Source organism: Acanthaster planci, linkage group LG01, assembly GCF_054643075.1.
Source record: "Acanthaster planci isolate LZ-2023a linkage group LG01, COTS_SCS, whole genome shotgun sequence".
Classification (NCBI taxonomy): domain Eukaryota; kingdom Metazoa; phylum Echinodermata; class Asteroidea; order Valvatida; family Acanthasteridae; genus Acanthaster; species Acanthaster planci.
The window spans coordinates 17837016-17855845 of record NC_141777.1 but is presented as its reverse complement, the minus strand read 5'-3'; the positions used below and the strand labels follow the sequence as shown (position 1 = coordinate 17855845).

The 18830-nt window shown below is 39.4% G+C and overlaps 1 protein-coding gene and 1 pseudogene across 3 annotated transcripts in view; one reads left to right on the top strand and one right to left on the bottom strand.

The window, feature by feature from the left end:
• xpo5 (exportin 5) overlaps nt 1–18830 on the top strand; it is a 357136-nt gene that overhangs the window by 57280 nt on the left and 281026 nt on the right. The window lies entirely within an intron of this gene.
• LOC147800501 (uncharacterized) lies at nt 18072–18730 on the bottom strand (annotated as a pseudogene).

Sequence of the window (18830 nt, the reverse complement as noted above, 5' to 3'; positions counted from 1 at the left end):
AAAGACAAGCCTTGAATGAAATTTAGGAAGGGAATCCCCAACTCGACCTACAATGTACAACAAACTCCCCTGTACAACCCACGAGACCCAGAAGAGAAATAACTAAAAGACTTTTTTTGACGGGGCTAACGGAACCAATATACGATAGACTTCATTCTCAAAGCTCATCTCAACCATTACCCGAGGGTCAAAGAGGAAGCATCGTGGTATCTCCCGGTTATTACAACATGGACTGGTTTGACTTTTTGTTAAACTTGATTCCAGGCGTGTCTTTTAAGGTTCACTCAGAATCTAAAGGGGTGACTTTGGCCATTACGGACACCAATCTCAAGTTGTGACTAAATAAAAAGTGTCTAAGCTATTGAACTTACCCAAAATAAAACTTTTACCTAACGTTATTTATGAAGGCAAGTATGATTTAAACCCCTTGAAATTCACGTTTATTCATTGCAAACAATTAAATACATTTGACAACTTTTATAATGGGCAGTCTTTAGACTTGCTATATGTGATTGCTACCGAGCCTTGCACCTCAACACCCGTGACGTGTAAAACGCCTAAAAAGTTTATACACAGAAACATCAGTGAATTGAGTTTTTCTGTTAAAAACGATCGAGGTGAGCTCTTGAATAATATCGGCAAAATTTTAATCAAGTTAGACTTTTTTAAAATGCGGATATAATAAAAAGATGACTACTAATGATACCCGGATTTAAGTAAACACTCAGATTTGACTTTAAACTTGGCCGAACAATCAGAAACTAAAATTTACTGCCTTCGAAAGATCGAAGAAATTAAATCCCAAATTCAAAGAGAACACTATGCGTGCGAAGCTAGCTATAAAAAGAGTAAATAGGTACTCACTGCACTTGGTTACGTAGAGTACGGCATAGAAGCATTGGGTGTTACCTCGGCAGCCGTCGGGATTCCCGCTCTTTTGGGCACCGTGTCGGCACCCGTGGGACTAGTGATGGAAGGTATCGCTTATTGGTGCGTTTAGTGCCTACGCGGTGCTAAAGTATGCCACTAAACGATTAACTCACAAAACCAAAAGCACGATCAAATCCGCTTACTTGCCGATGCTAAATTAAACACGATCGAGGAATACGTATCTCACGCGATTGAAGACGGTGACATATCGCAGGAAGAATTTGTACTGATTTTATCTGACCTAAAAAAGTTTAACGAAATGAAAGAAAAGATCAGATCAAGTACGTCTACAAAATTACAAGAAACCAAGTCGACCAGCAAAGAAGAATTTGAACATCAAGTAAATGAGAGAGCAGAAGCGCTAGCCAACGAACGGGCGGCGGTTTTAAAAAAAGATCTTATGAAAAAACTTGGCGAATAACTTTAACCAAGTCGATAAAGTTTGAAGATAAACCACCCACTTATCAAGCGACCCAATCAACGGCGCCTCCTTTAAAATGAAAATAAAGATGTATAAAATAAATGGGAACCAGCTTTAGTAGTTTAACAATTGTTGTCAACGAAGACAACTCGTTTACCGCCGAGTTTCCAAATTTAACGCACATGTATAAATTACCGAAAGTCACCACGAACGAAGCGGTCAATTGTTGGACAACTGATCCAATTTCTTTTTATCAAAATCAATTTAATTTCGTGGTCTATTGCGCGACGACGGCCTGCGGCGTGGGCTTTGATTTTCTGTCTGACCCCAATCCGTACGTGTCGGCTTTATTCAATTTTCATGTATATTACACTGTACAAAAAATATTTTATGACTGTCGAACAGATTAGGAACTGCTTATTATTATGACAATGGTTTCATACCTGTCCCTAATAAAAATTACGATGCTCACGACTTACACGTCACCAACGGCAAATACGTGGGATCTACTTACATGGGCTTTGGCTGGGCTAAACCGCCTAAAGGCTCGGGTCACACGAGTACTTACACGGTCAGTTGGATTTCACAGTCAGACGCGGTCACTTTGGTCTGGTGGGATTTTATTCCTAAAAAGTCTAGGTTAACAACCGTGGGAATCACCTAGGTAAGCAAGTCTATTTGAGCTTACATCTACGCGTTACTCGGGGCACAGGCACAGACCAAGACCAGTGTTTTATTACGATCGTGGAATCTTTAATTAATTCAGCCTTTGATCTCGAACAGTCGATTGACAAATTTCAAGATTCGTTGCAATATGCAAAAACGCCTTTAAACTTTGTTGTTGCCCCGGGGTTATATTTGGTGCCCTCGGACATGGACTAAGGCATCGGCACTTTTGACGGTTACAACAATAATTTACAAATCACAACTGCAGATATGAGGACAGGTTACGTTCCGAGTTTAAATTTGGGACCAGAGGTTGAAGACATTTTTGCGGGTGAAGCGAGCAAAAAATTACCCGAACTAAAGCAACCAGAACTCTTACCCACTCAACCAAAGCAACGGGTACCAGATAAAAAAAACATTAGACATCCATCATGAAGAAAAGTTATCTTTAATTATAGGAGTTATCGCCATAGGTATATGAAGTATTAACTTAGAGTAGATGAAAAAGTAAAAGGCATTAAAAAACGCTTGTTATTCACATGGAAAACAAGTGTTTAAATTTTTTTTGCCTATTATAAAATGGATTTATGTTTTTTGTATAAAAGTCAAAATTATGTAACCAACCGCTAAAAACAAAGTCAGAGTTTCTTCAATATGTTTGCCAAATTCCATAATTGACGCTTTATCCAATCGGTAATTCCACCTTTGGACAGAGGAGCTGGCATTGGTTTGGGCGCTGGTGGTTCAGGTGCAGGCATTACACTAGGAGTTCCAACAGCTCTGATGCTAGCTACGATACTACTTATGATTGTACTCACGGCCAATCCAAAAGCCGTTAAAATACTTACGATCGTAACACATTGCTCCCGAAATAAAATTCTAATTCTCTCGCGTAGTGTCAAATCTGAATCCATGACTGCCGTAATCGTTTCTTTAATTTGATTGATTTGCGGACGAAGTTTATCCGTATTTCTATTCGTAATTTCTAATCTTCTGGTTCTCTCGATTTGTAAATCGTCTAATTGCTCCTGGAGTTTTGCTCTTTCCGCATCTGTCGTCGCTTCTTCTAATTCATTTTTAACCTGTTGAATCTTATCATCTAACTGATCTAATTTGCCCTGATTTAAAATTTATTCCCCTTTGACAGTCTGTAATGATTTGTCCAAGGCGACGAGTTCTCTATAATTTAATCCTTCTGTTTGAACGTCTGTATCTTGGGTTAGCTCTTCTACGATGTCACTGACTTGGCCGGCTTTTTGGGGGAGCTCCTCCATCTCAGTATCTTGAGGCTGAATAGGTTGTAACTCTGATTCAACTTGTTGCAGTTTTTTTCCATAATTTTGAAATCCTATGTTGTATTTAATAAAATCTCTAGCTGAGACATTTTCATTTCCAGTATAACCGGCAGCTTTGGCTTTTTTTTGCGATTGTGTTAACCACTACCAGCCGGGGACTCCGGGATCGGAGCCGTATGGTTTATATGTGTGGCCGGGGTCTCCGAACTCGGAAAAAGGAAACAGGGCCCTGTAACAAAAGACCGTACTCCGAACAAAAGACCAGGCTGCTGGGCATGACCGGCATTTTTCGCTCTCAAAAGTGGTGATAATCCAGCGTTATTTAGAAACCGTATACCAGGGTTTGGGGTATTTAGAGCAAGCGGATTACCACCGGGGACAAAAGCTCTCCACCACCGCAGCGATGAGCCACACAGCACCGCTGCATGCTAATCTGGCCCCTATTGAAAAGAGGTCAGCAGTGCACTGAGCCAGGTTCGTGAACAAAAGACAGCTGTATAACACCGCACAATCTGGGCTCTGTTTACAAGGCTGCAGGCCTGGCTGAAATATTCGGGCATCAATAAAGGTCAGCTGTCAACTTAGAGTAGTGCCTGAAGATTACTCCGTGCGGCTATAAATGACTGTTAAATGGAATGATGAATTGTTGCAGGATTTTGAAAATGGAAAAAATGATAGTCATGCCGGCCCAGCATCCTCAACGTTGAAAAATGCCCCAGTCCGAAGTGGTTAAGACCAACAATTACATCTGGGTTTGTTTAGTCGGTTGATGGCACTTCGCCATATTTACCTTGACCTTTGAAAAATAAACCTCGATCTTTGCGATAATCAAAATTTTCATAGTGAATTACTGATGGTACATCTTTTCTTTTGGAAAGTTCAAAATATCTGTAAAAGTCTTTCACAATTGGATTAATTATAAATGCCTTTTTCCTCGTTCTAGCGTATCCCCTGTAGGTTGTATTACGGACCTGTGGTTTAGCGTCAATTTTTGTTCAATCAGTTCTTCCCCCACTTTTAGTTGAGTTAATGAGGCCATTATATTGTCTAATGTAGACTCTTCTTCTTCTGGGGGTTTAGTAAAATCATCTGAATCAAATTTACCTAATTCAAATCCTCCATCAGCCATTCTTTTATAATATATGTTTTTTAAGCGGTGGGCAAACTCGTGGGCAATGTACCCTGTGACTGGGTAGCCAACGCAACGCTAGACAGCGCGGTCAATTTTAACGCGTCTTCGGCAGATAATTTATTTAGGTCTAGCGGTTTGATTTTAAATAGCTTACCCAACAGCTTAGCGTAAGCCATAGAAATTCATGAAACCATGGCACCGTGGTAAAGCGTGTTTGCGATTCCATTTACGTCGATTGATTTAGCGTTACTCATTTTTATTATATAGTGTCTTTAGATTTATTCGATATATAAAATTTCGGGCCACTCGCTATGCTCGCTTCTTAAAGGTGGTGGTAGTTTCACTTTCATAGGCGTTGACTAATTTTTAAAAATTAAATATACCGCGACTGCACCAATCGCTAAACTGCCCAACATTAGATTTCTATTTTCTGTGACCGTTTTTGTAAATTTTATTTTCTGAGCTCAGGGTACTTGCTTCACTCGGTTCACCTAATTTCATTTTAGCTACTTGTTACTTCATCTTCTTATGTTCAGCCGATTTTTTACTTTCTTCTACTCTTTTTGGATTTTTGACTTTCGTCACCATCTTTACTTGAGTCTTCACCGGACTTTTCGTCGTCGTTGGTGTCGAGCTCACTTTGTTCGCTTCTTTTGTTGACATCTCCTTCTATAATAAGAGAACTCTTGTTAAACTCTAGATGTTTAGTGGTAATTAGGGTCATAACTAGGGGTGATAGATACTCCATACTTATAACAAATTTCGCTAAGTAGGTGACCCATGGTTTGACTAATAGTAGGGTCGTCATTTAATCTTTTGTTAGGTCTTCTTCAGATTTCAATTCTATGTTAAACCCGAGAAATTCGACCGGGGTAGCGATGCCTAGTAAACGCGCGTACAAGCTTAGAATCGAGTGACCGAGAGTTTCTACGACCTCTCTGCTAAAGTGCGCCTCATATAAATTGAATAGCTTTTCTTGCTCTTTTGGAGTTAGCGACTCGATGTCCTTTACAGGAAATTCTTTACCCAGGTACTTTTTTGATTCCCCAGAGGCTACGATTGAACAAAGGTGATCCTTGACGTTGGTCTTGGATTCAGCGGTCGCGTCGACTTTTGACTCGGCGAGAATTGATTTGATGTCTTCCATATTTATATATATGCATTTTAAAATTATTGAATGTTTGCTTAAGCTGTAGATATTCATAGGTGTAATAAGTTAATTTAGCTGCGATAGTTAGTTGAACAACTATTTGAACCAATTGTAACAGGGCTATCATTTTGTTTTAAATAAAATAAAAAAGTTATAGTTGAGCTTATATAGCCCAACTATAACAGAGGGTAAGTATTTAATAAGTAATTAATAGCTAGTTAATAACTAGTTAATCAGCAAATCAAGTTTTATTTGATTTCCTTTTATTATTACAACTCCAGCAGCAAATTATGCAATTAAATTTAATGTGCCCAATAGAATTATTTATTTGTTCGATAGTACCTAAATCATCTTTACGTTCTAAAAATTGCATTTTAACCTGACAATGTTCATATGGGCAAAATGGGTAATCTTTGATTAGACCGAGGCAGAAATCCGTGTCAATAAAATGATCCACATCAAAGCGATTATATTTTTTGTCTTTACGACGACAATTATGAATCCACTTTTTAATCGTTACCTCTATAGGATCTGAACAAATTTTACATCTATATTTTTCATGCTTGCAAATGCATATTCCAACGCCGCTGCACTCTTTACATTTATTTCTTGCTCTACCATGTATACAAATATAACTCCCGCCACACTCTTTACACATATTTTTACGTTTACCATGTTTACAAATATTAGTCCCGCCACACTCTTTACACATTTTTTTGTCTCCCGTGTAGACATCTATTCATTTCCTGATACATCTTTACCCTTTGATACAGTCGTCACACGTAATATTTATCTTTCCATTTTTTCGCAATTTGAAATTAGACGTATTTTTCTCTCGTTGGCACTTGGGGCAATTTTTCTTGTTTTCCGACATCTTTTATTTTTTACTGTTAATAATTTTATTTTTATTTTTTTCTTACGTCACGCAGATGTTACTTAATTTCCTCTCGTTTCTCGTCTGGAATCACATAGTTTTCATCGAGACATTGGTCAAACGAATTTCGATCCTTGCAATGAAAGATAGCTGTCCAGGCGGTCTTCTCTGAGTAGCCAGCACAAATGATTGTAATGGCGTCCACTGAATGCCATTGTAGATAACGTGCACGTATTGCTTCCTTTAGATTTTTTGCGATACTTAATAATCTGATCTAATGTGCAATCATCAATGATAAAAAGCGTATTTATACTGTCGAATAATTTCTGATACAAATTGATCGCTTTGTCTAATTCTAAATTTTCTCAATTTAAATCACAAAGATAAATTTCGTCATCTGTGTATAACCATAAACGTTCCAAATACGTTTTATTTTTAAATAATGTGAGACAAATAATCATGATTGCTTCAAATGTGAACCTATACTAGGTCTCTAGAAGATCTAAAACCCACTGAGTTTTTCCGCTACCCATTTTACCAATAATTAAAGCGCAGTGCAGATCTTTAAACATCTCACTCATTTAATTTAAACTCGATTTAATACACTAGACTTTTAAAATTTCCATCTTCCACCGTTAACTGAGTGTCCATAACAAGAAAGATGAGCATCATTAACGCACCCACGGTCTCTCTCTGTCGTTCCATTTGTATCAATATATCTCCACCACCTCCCAGTGGCCAACCCGATCCGTGAGCAGACTTATTGTCAGAGCTCCTAAAATCTAACCACAAACCATATTTATCTTTCAAATATTCAGCCATATCAACCCGCATTAAATTTAAATCGGTGTCCGAATCATCAAAGTACTTACTAATTTCGTTCCAGTGTTGATATTCAAAAATTCCCTGCGAATAAAGTTGATTTGGTTTGCCTTCGACCGTGACGACCGTTTTCATGATGTGCAGGTTATAAAATCTCTGCGGGTTCTTTACGTTTGGATCTTTAAACAAAATCAAAATGCCTTTTAGACTCTTGATCGTTTGGTCGATGTTGATGTTCCATAATGTGTCTGACTTATTGACCGCTTGCTTCTTCCACGAGTGTATCCGGTCAAATACATGTAGGTAATAAACAAGCCCCTTATGTTTGCTCCTCAAAGCTTGTGCCAGATCTCGATTAGTGACGACCTCATATTCCAAAGTCAAATCCGAAATTAAATATTCTGCGGCTGTGTCTGAGGAATTAACTACTTTGTCGTGCCCGTTAAAAGTCAACTGATACGTCAAAGGCTCTTTAAAACCTGATGGATAGAAAGGCTGTGATCCATCAACATCGGCAAGTCTAATGGAATCGCGTATCTGTTTTTAAAAGCGTCGGCAATTGCTTTATCTTTACCGTTGTTTGCAGCTTCGTTTTTATCGCCCACACCCAGACGCAACTTTGCGACGTTTTCTCTTTCTAAACCAAAGTAGGCCATATTTTTAGTTTGCGACAGGCATTCAATTGTCCTTAAAATTATGAAACACACTTGTGTCTTGGTAACTTACAATTTTATTGCCTTGTAAGCTTAAGTTGATTTCTGAAACCAGGTTTCGCGCTACGTTGTTATACATGGTACGGTTATCGTCTGAGGCTCTGTCTAGATCGAGTTTAAAAGCCAGTTTTCACATTTAACGTGTGACCCGCAGCTATTGTACTCAAATTATGGGTGATGGTTACTTCGCGTCTTTCGCCTTTGATCACGCGAGGTACTTTTAGCCTGCGACTCGGGTTTAAAAACAAGATTTTCCTCCTGTATTGTCCTAGAAGTAAGCCCGTTGACGTATAATAGTTAGCCGGGTCAAGGTCATAGTGCTGTTTACAGACTTTGCGGAAGTTCTCAAATACACCCGCTAGTAGTAACACGGCCGTTTCCACGTTTATGTCATGGTAGTCGCCTAAATTTTTGCAGTTAAATGTGTGCCACACTTTTTGTGCCCTGAGGTGTTCTTGCTCGGTTACCCTGGACTGCTTTAGAGAACTGTAAAAACCTGATTGGGGAAGCAGTTGCGATTCTTCAAATTTATTAAACGAGTCTATATATTTGTAAGGGTAAATTCCCTTTTCCAACAATAAATCTGTGTTTTCTGGAAATCTTTCCCGAAGTAAGTTAAAATCAACAGGTAAACAATTCTTAACCAGTCGATCGAGTGACGCAGCCATAAAATGAAAGGAGTTTAGGAACCTGAGTTGACCAAATGAAAACGAAATGTAGTTCTCAGTATTTTAAGCGATTAATTTGATTTCTTTCCCGTTAAACTCGTGAGCACCTTGCATAATCAGATGAGCATTGTATTTCTCAAGATTATGTAAAATCACCGGAGTGGGTGTTTGGTTCGGGACAACGTTTAACATGAGATTACAACTGGCATTCGCGAGGCCTCGATATTTACCCGTTACGTGACAGTGATCTCTGACCATGCAAAATTTATTAATTGGCTTTTCGCACGTCATGCATTTCAAGTCTCTATAGTTGCTTTTCTCGTTGGCTAAACTAAAGGCAGCTTTCTCGTCTTTTGTCTTTGGTTCCTTTGGAATTGGACACTGACATTGAAATTCTTTTGCCTTCCTGATAAGCTTTTCACAGATCCAGCAGTGGTTACAGTTTTCATAGATCTTTTGTAACTCACGTGTCCATTTTAATGGCTCTTTGTTTCTAAACACCTTGTTTATCTTTTCTACTTCCTCAGAAAGAGACCTAACAAAATCGTTAGCCGCGTCTTGGCCTCTGTAAGTCTTTTGGCTAGTGCATTCACCTTCGCATCTGACAACCGCATAAGAATAGCCACAAGGCTTTTGGATTTGTGTTTAATTCTTTTTGTGGTAATTTTTCTAAAACAGACTCAAAATCAGTGTAAATGACAAGAGGTGCATTTTGTTTTTTCTTATAGTTTTCAAATTGTAAAATGTTTTTGCCTTCAGCGGGTAATTCGACTTTACAGGGGGCCACATCTTGGCAATCTTCTTTGTGTCCGGTTAACTTTTTTTCTGTTTGAAAATGCGACATGCAGTTAAAGCACCAGTGTTTTTGGCCGTTGTGTTGATCGATATCACCTGTCAACCGAGAAAAGTTTTTAATCCAACAATAGTGGCTTTTTTCACCTTGGGTAAAATAAAGTAAATTGATCGGTTCTTCTGGACGCTTACTTTTGTAAAGAATGTAAAGACCGTCTTTTTTGTCGTAACCAAACACATTGATTGCTAAGTTGTTTTGTGATTCGATGCGTGGAATTTGTGAAATTGGTGTTGGAAAGCTTATGTTTGTAAAATTTAGACCATCTGCTTCTGTGTAAGTCGAGGTGCCCTTTTCGTTTATATAATATTTTGGATTACCTTCAATTTGACTTTTGACGTAGTCTGAATATAATTTTAAAGCTGCTGTCAGTGCCCATCTGATACACTGCTGGTCGTTGTTTTGGACGTTTATGATTGCTTTTTTGTGCCCCAATTGCGCAGGTAGTGGAATATAAGTCGCACCCACCGGGTTGTATTTAACCACGTTGGTGTAAAAAGCGTCAAATATCCATCCCGACCCTCATTGTGTATGAGCCTCCAAGTCCTCTATCTGTTTTTGCCTCTGTTCTGCGAGTGCCTTTTTCATGTCGGCTATATTTGCAACTAATTTATTTTCGCTCGGAAAGGTAAATACACCAAAGTCTGTTTAGTCGGGTTTTTCCAATCTAAACTGCACTTTTAGGGCCATTTGCAGTTTGTAAGAACCCACTTCCTTTAACTCCTCCAACGCTTTCTTCTCGATGAAAGTTTTGTAAAAATCAAAAAAGTGCACGAGGTCTTATTCAAAGAAACTGGGTATCAATTCCCAATTTCTGTAATTACCCTGAAAGCCCCTCATGTTTCCAATGTCGACTTCTGGAATTTCCTTGGGCTGAGTGTAAGCTTTAATCGCTTCAATAAAGTCTTGTTTAACATACCTGTCTCTGTGTGCAAAAGGAGTATTGTGTTCTTGAACTGTTTTCAACAGCTGGCGATATGACTGACGCGGGAGGTACCTAAATTGTTTCTTGTCTGCCCGTATGGCTTCAACGAGCTCAGGTTTGGTGTGAAATTTACGCTTGGGTGCCGGTAATGGGATGTCGTATCGCTTGACAAAATCTTCTAAAAACGCCTTCTTAAATTGATTAAAGGTCGATAGTGGAGGCCTGCATTGTGGGTTGTTCATGTCTCTATATATAGGTTTTGAAAATTTTTCTCGTTTTTTTCTATTGACTTGACGTGTTTTTTATATATATTGTTATTTTTATATATAGTCCGTTTATTTAAGGTGGTTGTAAACATAGCGCATTTGGCTTAGAACAGAGCCGCGCTTTAAGTAGAAGTCACGAGTTCAGGCCGGGCAAGTCGAGACTTGTAGTGACTGGGAAAGCGAGGGAAATCCCTTTTTTTGTTTGAGAGTCATGGGGTTAAAGGTCTAGGTTGTTTATGCGAGGTCTGTGCAGGCCAGCGCATGTCATGAGTTGTTTACAAAAAAAGTGCGCCGGGGTCGAAAGGTCAAGGTAAGTGAAGTGGGAAAGGGAGAAACGGGGTTGAAGAGGGAGGTGACGCAGAACTCTCCTATCCCTACCACTGCAGTTTTACAACAGAACTACACAGATAAAGTAAAATGAACAATATACACAGATAAGTATGAATTTTAATTTACATAAAATTGTTAAGGACTTTCAAAACGAAGAATATATATGTATAAAAAACACAAACCGGTGGTTGTATAGTGTGATTTACATAGCAAAATTACATGTTTATTGAAAAATAACAGAATTTCTAGACAAAACATAGGAGACAGATTACTGGTGTTAAAAAGATGAATTTATGAGTTTCGTGAAGTAAGGGAGTGGACTGTTGCTGAGGCGCTTAGTTTTGCAGTGGAATTCTTGAAGAAGTCTACTTGATCTGAGATGCATCATGTGGTTACTTTGAGATTTATTGAACCATGTGCTAAATCTATCAGAATGAAAAGCACTCAGAGCGAAATTGGTACACAGATCAATTCTTCTGATATTGAGCGTTTCAAGTCCAAGGGTATTTAAGGCCTGGTCCTAACAAATGCACAGTCGGCCAAGGATGATGCGACACACCCTTTACTGGATTGATTCTAGGTTACCAGCTTGAGTACATGTACATGTAATTCCAGGGTGCCACAAGGGAGCTGCATATTCTAAAACAGGTCTAATATATCCTTTGTATACAATAACAAGCTCAGCATGAGATAGGCCACAGTTTTTTAATTTCCTCAACATGAACAGCTTTCTGTTAACTTTGCTAGCTATGTCAGTTCGGTGACTATCCCATTTCAGGTTATGCTACAATGTAACACGTAGTAGCTTCACACTCTGAACCTGATCGAGAGGAACACCAGCTATATAAAATTGTGTGTTAGGAAGTTCCTGTCTACCGAAGTAAATCTGCATGAAGTGACATTTGGACGAGTTAAGGGAAAGCCCATTCTCATCGACCTATTTACTCAAATTCTTAAGATCATTCTGTATCTTACTAGCTTCAGTGAAGCTAGTCTATTCTCACCGAGGGTCAAGTCATCCACATACTTCCAGCACATACTTTGGGCATCATTTGCTGCATTATTAATGTAGGCTTAAAAAATCAGCAGCCCAAGTTTTGTACCTTGGGGAATGCCACCAGTTGGTATTTGCCACTCAGAAAGGGTTTGCTTGTACTTAACCCTTTGCTGACGTTGAGTTAAAAAATTAACAATCCACTTCACAATGGACGGAATGATTAAAGTCGCCCAGCAGAACCACACCAGCACAGGGCTTACTTGTCCAAAGAGAGTCTATGGTACTAATAATGTGTTGGCGAAGTAGGTCTTTATAAGGTCAGTCCGGAGGACTATAGGCTGCAAACATCACTATAGAGAGTAAACATGCGGGGAATGATGGGCGATTCAACATTATCCATTGACCCTCAATTTCAGGTGGGACGGCAATATCTTCAATGACGGTAGCGCGTATGTGGTCTTTAACATAGATTAACACTCCACCGCCGGTCCTGCCGACTCTGCACCTGTTAAAAGATGTTGTAACCATTGATGGCATACTGGTCAGGGGAGGTGTTCGATGTGATCCACGATTCTGTGATGATCGCTACATCGGCTAGCTCACTCTGGAGCTTCAATTCAATTTTGTCAAGTTTATTAAGTACCGAGCAGGCGTTTGTCAATAAAAAACTGGCAGCTACAGAAGAGCGCCCTCACAAGGTAAGATAGTCTTAGGCTTATGGATTTTTTAAAATTAAAATTATAATTGATAAATCTTTAGCAGGCCTAATTTTTTAGATTGATTTTTTAAAGTCAAAATTGTGATTTCCGAGTTTAGCAGTGATGAATATATATTTTAATTACAAGTTATTTGTTGATGTGTTCTACGTGCAGTGCTATCATAACTATATGTGCAGGTTACTTTATGCAGGTTTGCAATACTGATGTACAAGTACGTTCATGGTTGGCTTATAATTTTATAAAGTCTAGGCCTGCCATACAGTTTGTTTTTTTTATGAAATATGTAACACCCATCACTTTTATAGTTATACAGCCCTTTTTGGTTTTCTTCATGCATCTTTGCAGAAGTAGATAGTACCTCATCAAAAACACCGTATGGCCTGCATCCCTCTTTCAAAACTGTTTCTGCGACCTCAGTATCTATTGAGAAGATACCACAACCATACACACCGCTAAGTGATCGGGTTGCAGCCACATCTGCGACTGTTGTTGCATTTATGGCAGAAAACAACCTAAATACCCTTCACCATGGCCCCCAAGCTTTGCCACTTTGCAAAAGAATTAAGCCGAGACAAGAAAGCACTGGATAATGTGGAGATTGGCAGAACCACCGCTGCATATTGGATGGAATATGCAGTTGCCAAAACTATGGAAGAAGAAATCATTTTGGATCTCCAGACTGCTTACTTTTCATTGAACATTGATGAAGCGACCAGCAAAACCTTTCATGGTGTTCTGAGTATCCTTGTGAGCTACTACTCTCCATCACAGCAGTAATTTTTTGTGAAGCACCTGGCATCTGTTTCTCTCGTGAAGGTCAACAGTGAGACCATCTGTCATGCAGTTGATGATCTGTTCCCCCCAAAAAAAGGGATCCCATGGAAGAATCTGATCTCTGTTTTGATGGATTCATGAGGGGCAGCAAGACTGGTGTAGAGGTTCGACTTAGAGAGAAGGCCCCGCATCTGCTTCATGTGGATGGTGATTCATGTCACCACACTCACAATGCTGCAAAAAAGTTCTGTTCTTACTGCAACAGTGAAGTGGAACATCTCTTCTGTGACATCCATAATGATCTGCAGTATTCAGCTGACCTGAGGAAGCATCTGGAAGAACTATACATGATGCTTGGTGTGAAATACACCATGCCTCAAGAGTATGCCTCTCATCACTGGCTGACCATGTACAACATCACTGTTGATGGCAAACGCACGATGGGTCCCTTGCTTGTCATGTACTATGGGTTTCTAATGAAACAAGACAAGCTGTATTTGGATTTCTTCGTAAACATCTACAAGCAACGTTCTGTCAGTGCCGCAGCAAAGAAGCGCATAGAAGAGATTCATGCCATTCTACAATGTAAAAAAATGACACATGACGGCAAGAGGAGAAAGGCACGAATCATTGAGAAGCTGTTCTACCGGTCCCAAAACACACAGCTCATCATGAATGTGTACAACTCTGTTCTGCCTCTGCTGAAATGCTACACTGTTATGTTTCAAACCAAAGCGCCACTTGTGCACAAGTAACATGAAAAACAAAAGCAACTAGTGAGAGAGTTCCTGTCTTGTTTCATGAAACCTGAAGCCATCACTTGCACACCAATAACCAAGATAAAAGTTGATCAGGCAAGAACCATCTCCCCCTGAAGATGATTTTTATCAGTAGTAACACAGAAGTTATCTTGAAAACTCTGACAGAAGAGGCAGGAAGAATCTTCAAAATGACTGTGCTCATGGCATACGTTGACTGTGCAGCCGTTCTCCTCAGCAAAATTCCTCTGGAAAATAGATGTCTAAGACTCATGTCAGCTCTTGACCCTGAGACAAAGGGAACCACTTGCACCTTGTCATATATGAAACAACTTCCAGACATCCTCAAGAATGTTTTGAGTGATGATGAGCAGGATGTATACGACAAGAGATGTCAGGCAATTCCATGCAGATGAATCACTGCCCCCATTGAGTGAAGACCAGTGTATAGACCACTGGTGGGAAAGCATTGTGACATCTGGCAAATACATTGTGCTCAATAAGGCGTGAGATCAAAATTCCAACGCTTTTGAAAGCGTTCAACGCTTTGTAAATGCTAAGCCCCACCGACAGTCAACATCGAACAGACGAACGCTTCAGCGAGGCTGGCCAAACCGTTGCGGTTGAGTACGCCGTGCACTCTGCAGCTTCCAGTGAACAATGGACAGCTCATCGCATTACCGCATCATAGACTTTTGAGGTATGGTGGATGAGTCATAACAATAGCTCTTTAATTTGCAGTTCCGCAGGAGGATTTAGATCAGCAGACTGTTTTAACTTCCTGATAAAACATGTGTATCGAGTAGCTGTGCTGCGCTGTCGGTTTGCAGTCTTTTCAGGTCTCGATAACCTGTGATCTTGATATTTTGTTTGTCTCGGTATCGTTTGTTTTTTTTATGGAATATGTAACACCCATCACTTTTATAGTTATACAGCCCTTTTTGGTTTTCTTCATGCATCTTTGCAGAAGTAGATAGTACCTCATCAAAAACACCGTATGGCCTGCATCCCTCTTTCAAAACTGTTTCTGCGACCTCAGTATCTATTGAGAAGATACCACAACCATACACACCGCTAAGTGATCGGGTTGCAGCCACATCTGCGACTGTTGTTGCATTTATGGCAGAAAACAACCTAAATACTGTACTCTTTGTACTCTTTGTATACTTACTTTGTGGCTGCACAAAATTCATGTTGGAAAACAAACATGTCAGGTTTTATACTAACTCTGGTTTTTTAGTTTACCTATTAAACTTTAATGCACAGTAAATTAAAACAATAAACACAATTTAATCTAGTGCTGCAGGCGAACCGCAGAACCGAGGCAAAATCATCAAACAAAGCACTTTCGAACCAAACCAAACTGTTTAGTTCGGATGTACGGCTTTAATAAGGCATTTCATTGATGGCACGCAGGAATACATACAAGAAAACTTGATAAAAAACAAACACAACGAAAAATGGATAACGAGTTGTACGGCTTGGTCCACACGTGCATGAACATACTGAAACTTACAATGGCCCGCATCATGAGATGGTTGTAAAAAGCATGTGGTGAGAATCACTCAGAAATCAACCAAGAACATGCAACGTATGGCATTGTTGCTGCATAACATTTCTAAATTCTCACTACATCCAATCGTGCTCGTGTGTATTCAGATTTATTAGTATATTTGCCAATCTCTAATAGCCATGCCCTTACGTTCCATATTAGGGTAATGAAGTTCCGTATTAGGCCAATGGTCTCATAAATGGCCGTGCCGTTTTGATTGAGGTAGGTTTGTTACCGTCTGCATCAACTGAGCAAAGTTTAAGTGCAAATTTAAACTTTCAAATCCCCTTTAGGTTTTTTTTGGGGGGGGGAAAGAAATGCTCAAATCAGGATGAAAAAGGTTCACTTCCACTTTTATTTAAATTAAAGGGACACGTACATGTACATGACGTACAACTGTGTTGAATTGTTGGTCGAAACTTACATGTAACATTTAAGTTAGTCAGGTCTAAATAGTGTATGTTTAATTTGCAAGTATAAAAAGTCTCGTTCAACTTAAAAAAACAAGCACTGAAATGATGTGTGTTATCGTAGACCCGTTTTTAAGTGAACAAGGACTAAATTCATTTTAGAAATTGCCCCAAGAATGTCATCATGTAAACCATCAGAGAAAGTGGAAACGACATAGACTCCCAGGTCACAAATAACTGTTTTACCTCATTTGCCATTTCTTTTAGGTGGTTTATTTTAAGGAGAGCAATTCTCTCTCCTGACAGATTTGAGAAGAGCTATTTATAGCTCTCCCTGAATTTCTTAAAATGAAAGACTGTAATTATGACTTGCGAACTTTGTAGACTTCTTAAATAGCAAAGGTCTTTTCCAAAACATAATGTCATAATGACTTCATCACCTGACTTTTTATGGAATTTAAAATATTAATATTTTCCCCATGTGGAAAATATCTCTTTTGAGTATGTGTAGTTCTGAAAAGAACCAGTTTTTTTCAGAACCAAACCGGTTCTTTTCAGAACCACACACTCAAAAGAGATATTTTCCACATGGTTTATCCGCATTTCCTCTACCTTATCGTATTCCATCATGCAAACCTTCAAGAGCTACTTCATATTTTCCCATAGTTTGTACATGTTTTTCAACAGCAAGACGAAGGCACTTTTTATCGATCTGACTCGATATATATTAGGTCCACACACTGTGGTTTAAGACCCAGACATTTTGTAATTTTTGTCCATGATATTATGCTTTTAATCAGCAAAGAACTATCTAATGAGATAGCAGTCGCCAACATTTATTTTGTTTTTTAAAACTTTTACCGTATATTCCACTTAAGTACGTACCTAAGCTATTTTAGAAGAAAGGTTAGACTTGCAATACTTGAAAAAAAGTCAACAAAAACCCTGCTTTGAAAAACAAAATTGTAACTTCAGAGACAAACTTTTGCATAATTTTGTAGCTTGTTACACATTCTTTCAGCTGATACAAAGTTGCTTTTAAAAGTATTGAATAGAGTGCAGAAATTCGCTTTTACCTATTTACAGTTAACTATGAAAAGTACCAAACAAGAAAAATACACATTAACATATGTTTGATGCATTTTTACAATTTGCCATAAACGCCCAGGCTAAAATATGTAGTTTTTCATCAATTGGTTAACTGATTATTTGGTTACAAAAATAATCAAGTGGAATAGTCGCGCAATTAATCGTGTCCCCCCCAAAAGTTTCTAAGCCGTCGTCAGCCAGGGCTGTTTTCCAATACTCAACTTCGGCTCCGTCTCAGGCTTCAACTGTTTTTTTACTAGCTGACTTTGAAGCTGTAAGCACAGTAATCAGTCTAATAGTGCTATGAAGCATCAAATAAGATGCAAGAGAGCCAAAAATTACAGTAATCCAATGTAATTTAAACCCTTCAGGCCCACTACGCCACTACATCCGCTTAATTTGAAGTTTCAAAATATGGAGGGCCTGACGTTTTGATCCTAGCATAATCTTTCTCAAAGGTGAAATAACAAGTGGACAGAACAAACAAGGATATAGAGAATCAACCAAGCATGGATGAATGCAACAGGACAAAAAGAAAGGTCAAAAAAGCTGCAGGCTGGATAAAGGGGCAAGGGATGAAGGGATTGCAAGAAAGGCATGGTTGAACAACAAAGGAATGTAAGGTGGGAAGAGATTAAAGAAGAAGTACTGTACAATGGATGGAACTGGACCCCAAGTGGGAGGGGGTTATAATCTGCTGACAAAAGAGAGGGAAAGAAAAGAGTGTTAATTAGAAGTTTCCCTCTTTGATGTTCAGGCCATGGGGTTTATGATGCGGAGGCGATTGATCCAAAGCTTCTCCCTGTTAAAGCGAGCAGCATTTTTATGGAACCCAAGTGATTCTATGCCCTGTAAGATCATGTCAGACATAGAATGGTTAGGAAGGTTGAAGTGGTGGCCTACAGGGGTATCTAGTCATTTGGTGTTGACCATAGATCTGTGGCCATAGAAATGCTTCTTGAGAGTGTTCTGAGTCTCTCCAACATACTGAACACTGCACACCCTGCAAGAGCTAAGATATATGACATTAGAAGAGCTACAAGTGATAGTGCCTTTAGTTCTGTCTGTGGTACCTGAGGAGTGTCCAGAGAATATATCTGATTCCAGGACATGGTTCTGGCAAACAACGCATCTGTTAGAATCACACTTGAAATGTGCCTTACTGGGAGGGGGAAGGGTATCCAATGTGGGCACCTCTGCCCGAACGGTAAGGTCCCGTAGGTTGTGGGGATGCCTGTAGGCCACAAGTGGGGTGTCTGGGATGGCACTGGTTAGGTGGTCTGAAGTGTGGAGGATATGATGGTTGTTGTTGATTATTTTGCGGAGGGGAGGAAGATGAGGCTGGAAAGTGGTGACCAAGGGAACCCTGGGGACTGTTTCTTCACGGGGGGGTCTTCTCGAGTGCAAGACTTCTAGGAATGGAGCGGGCCCTATTGATAGAGCATTGAACCTGGTGATAGTTGTCCCCTTGCAATTAAATGCCCCTTCG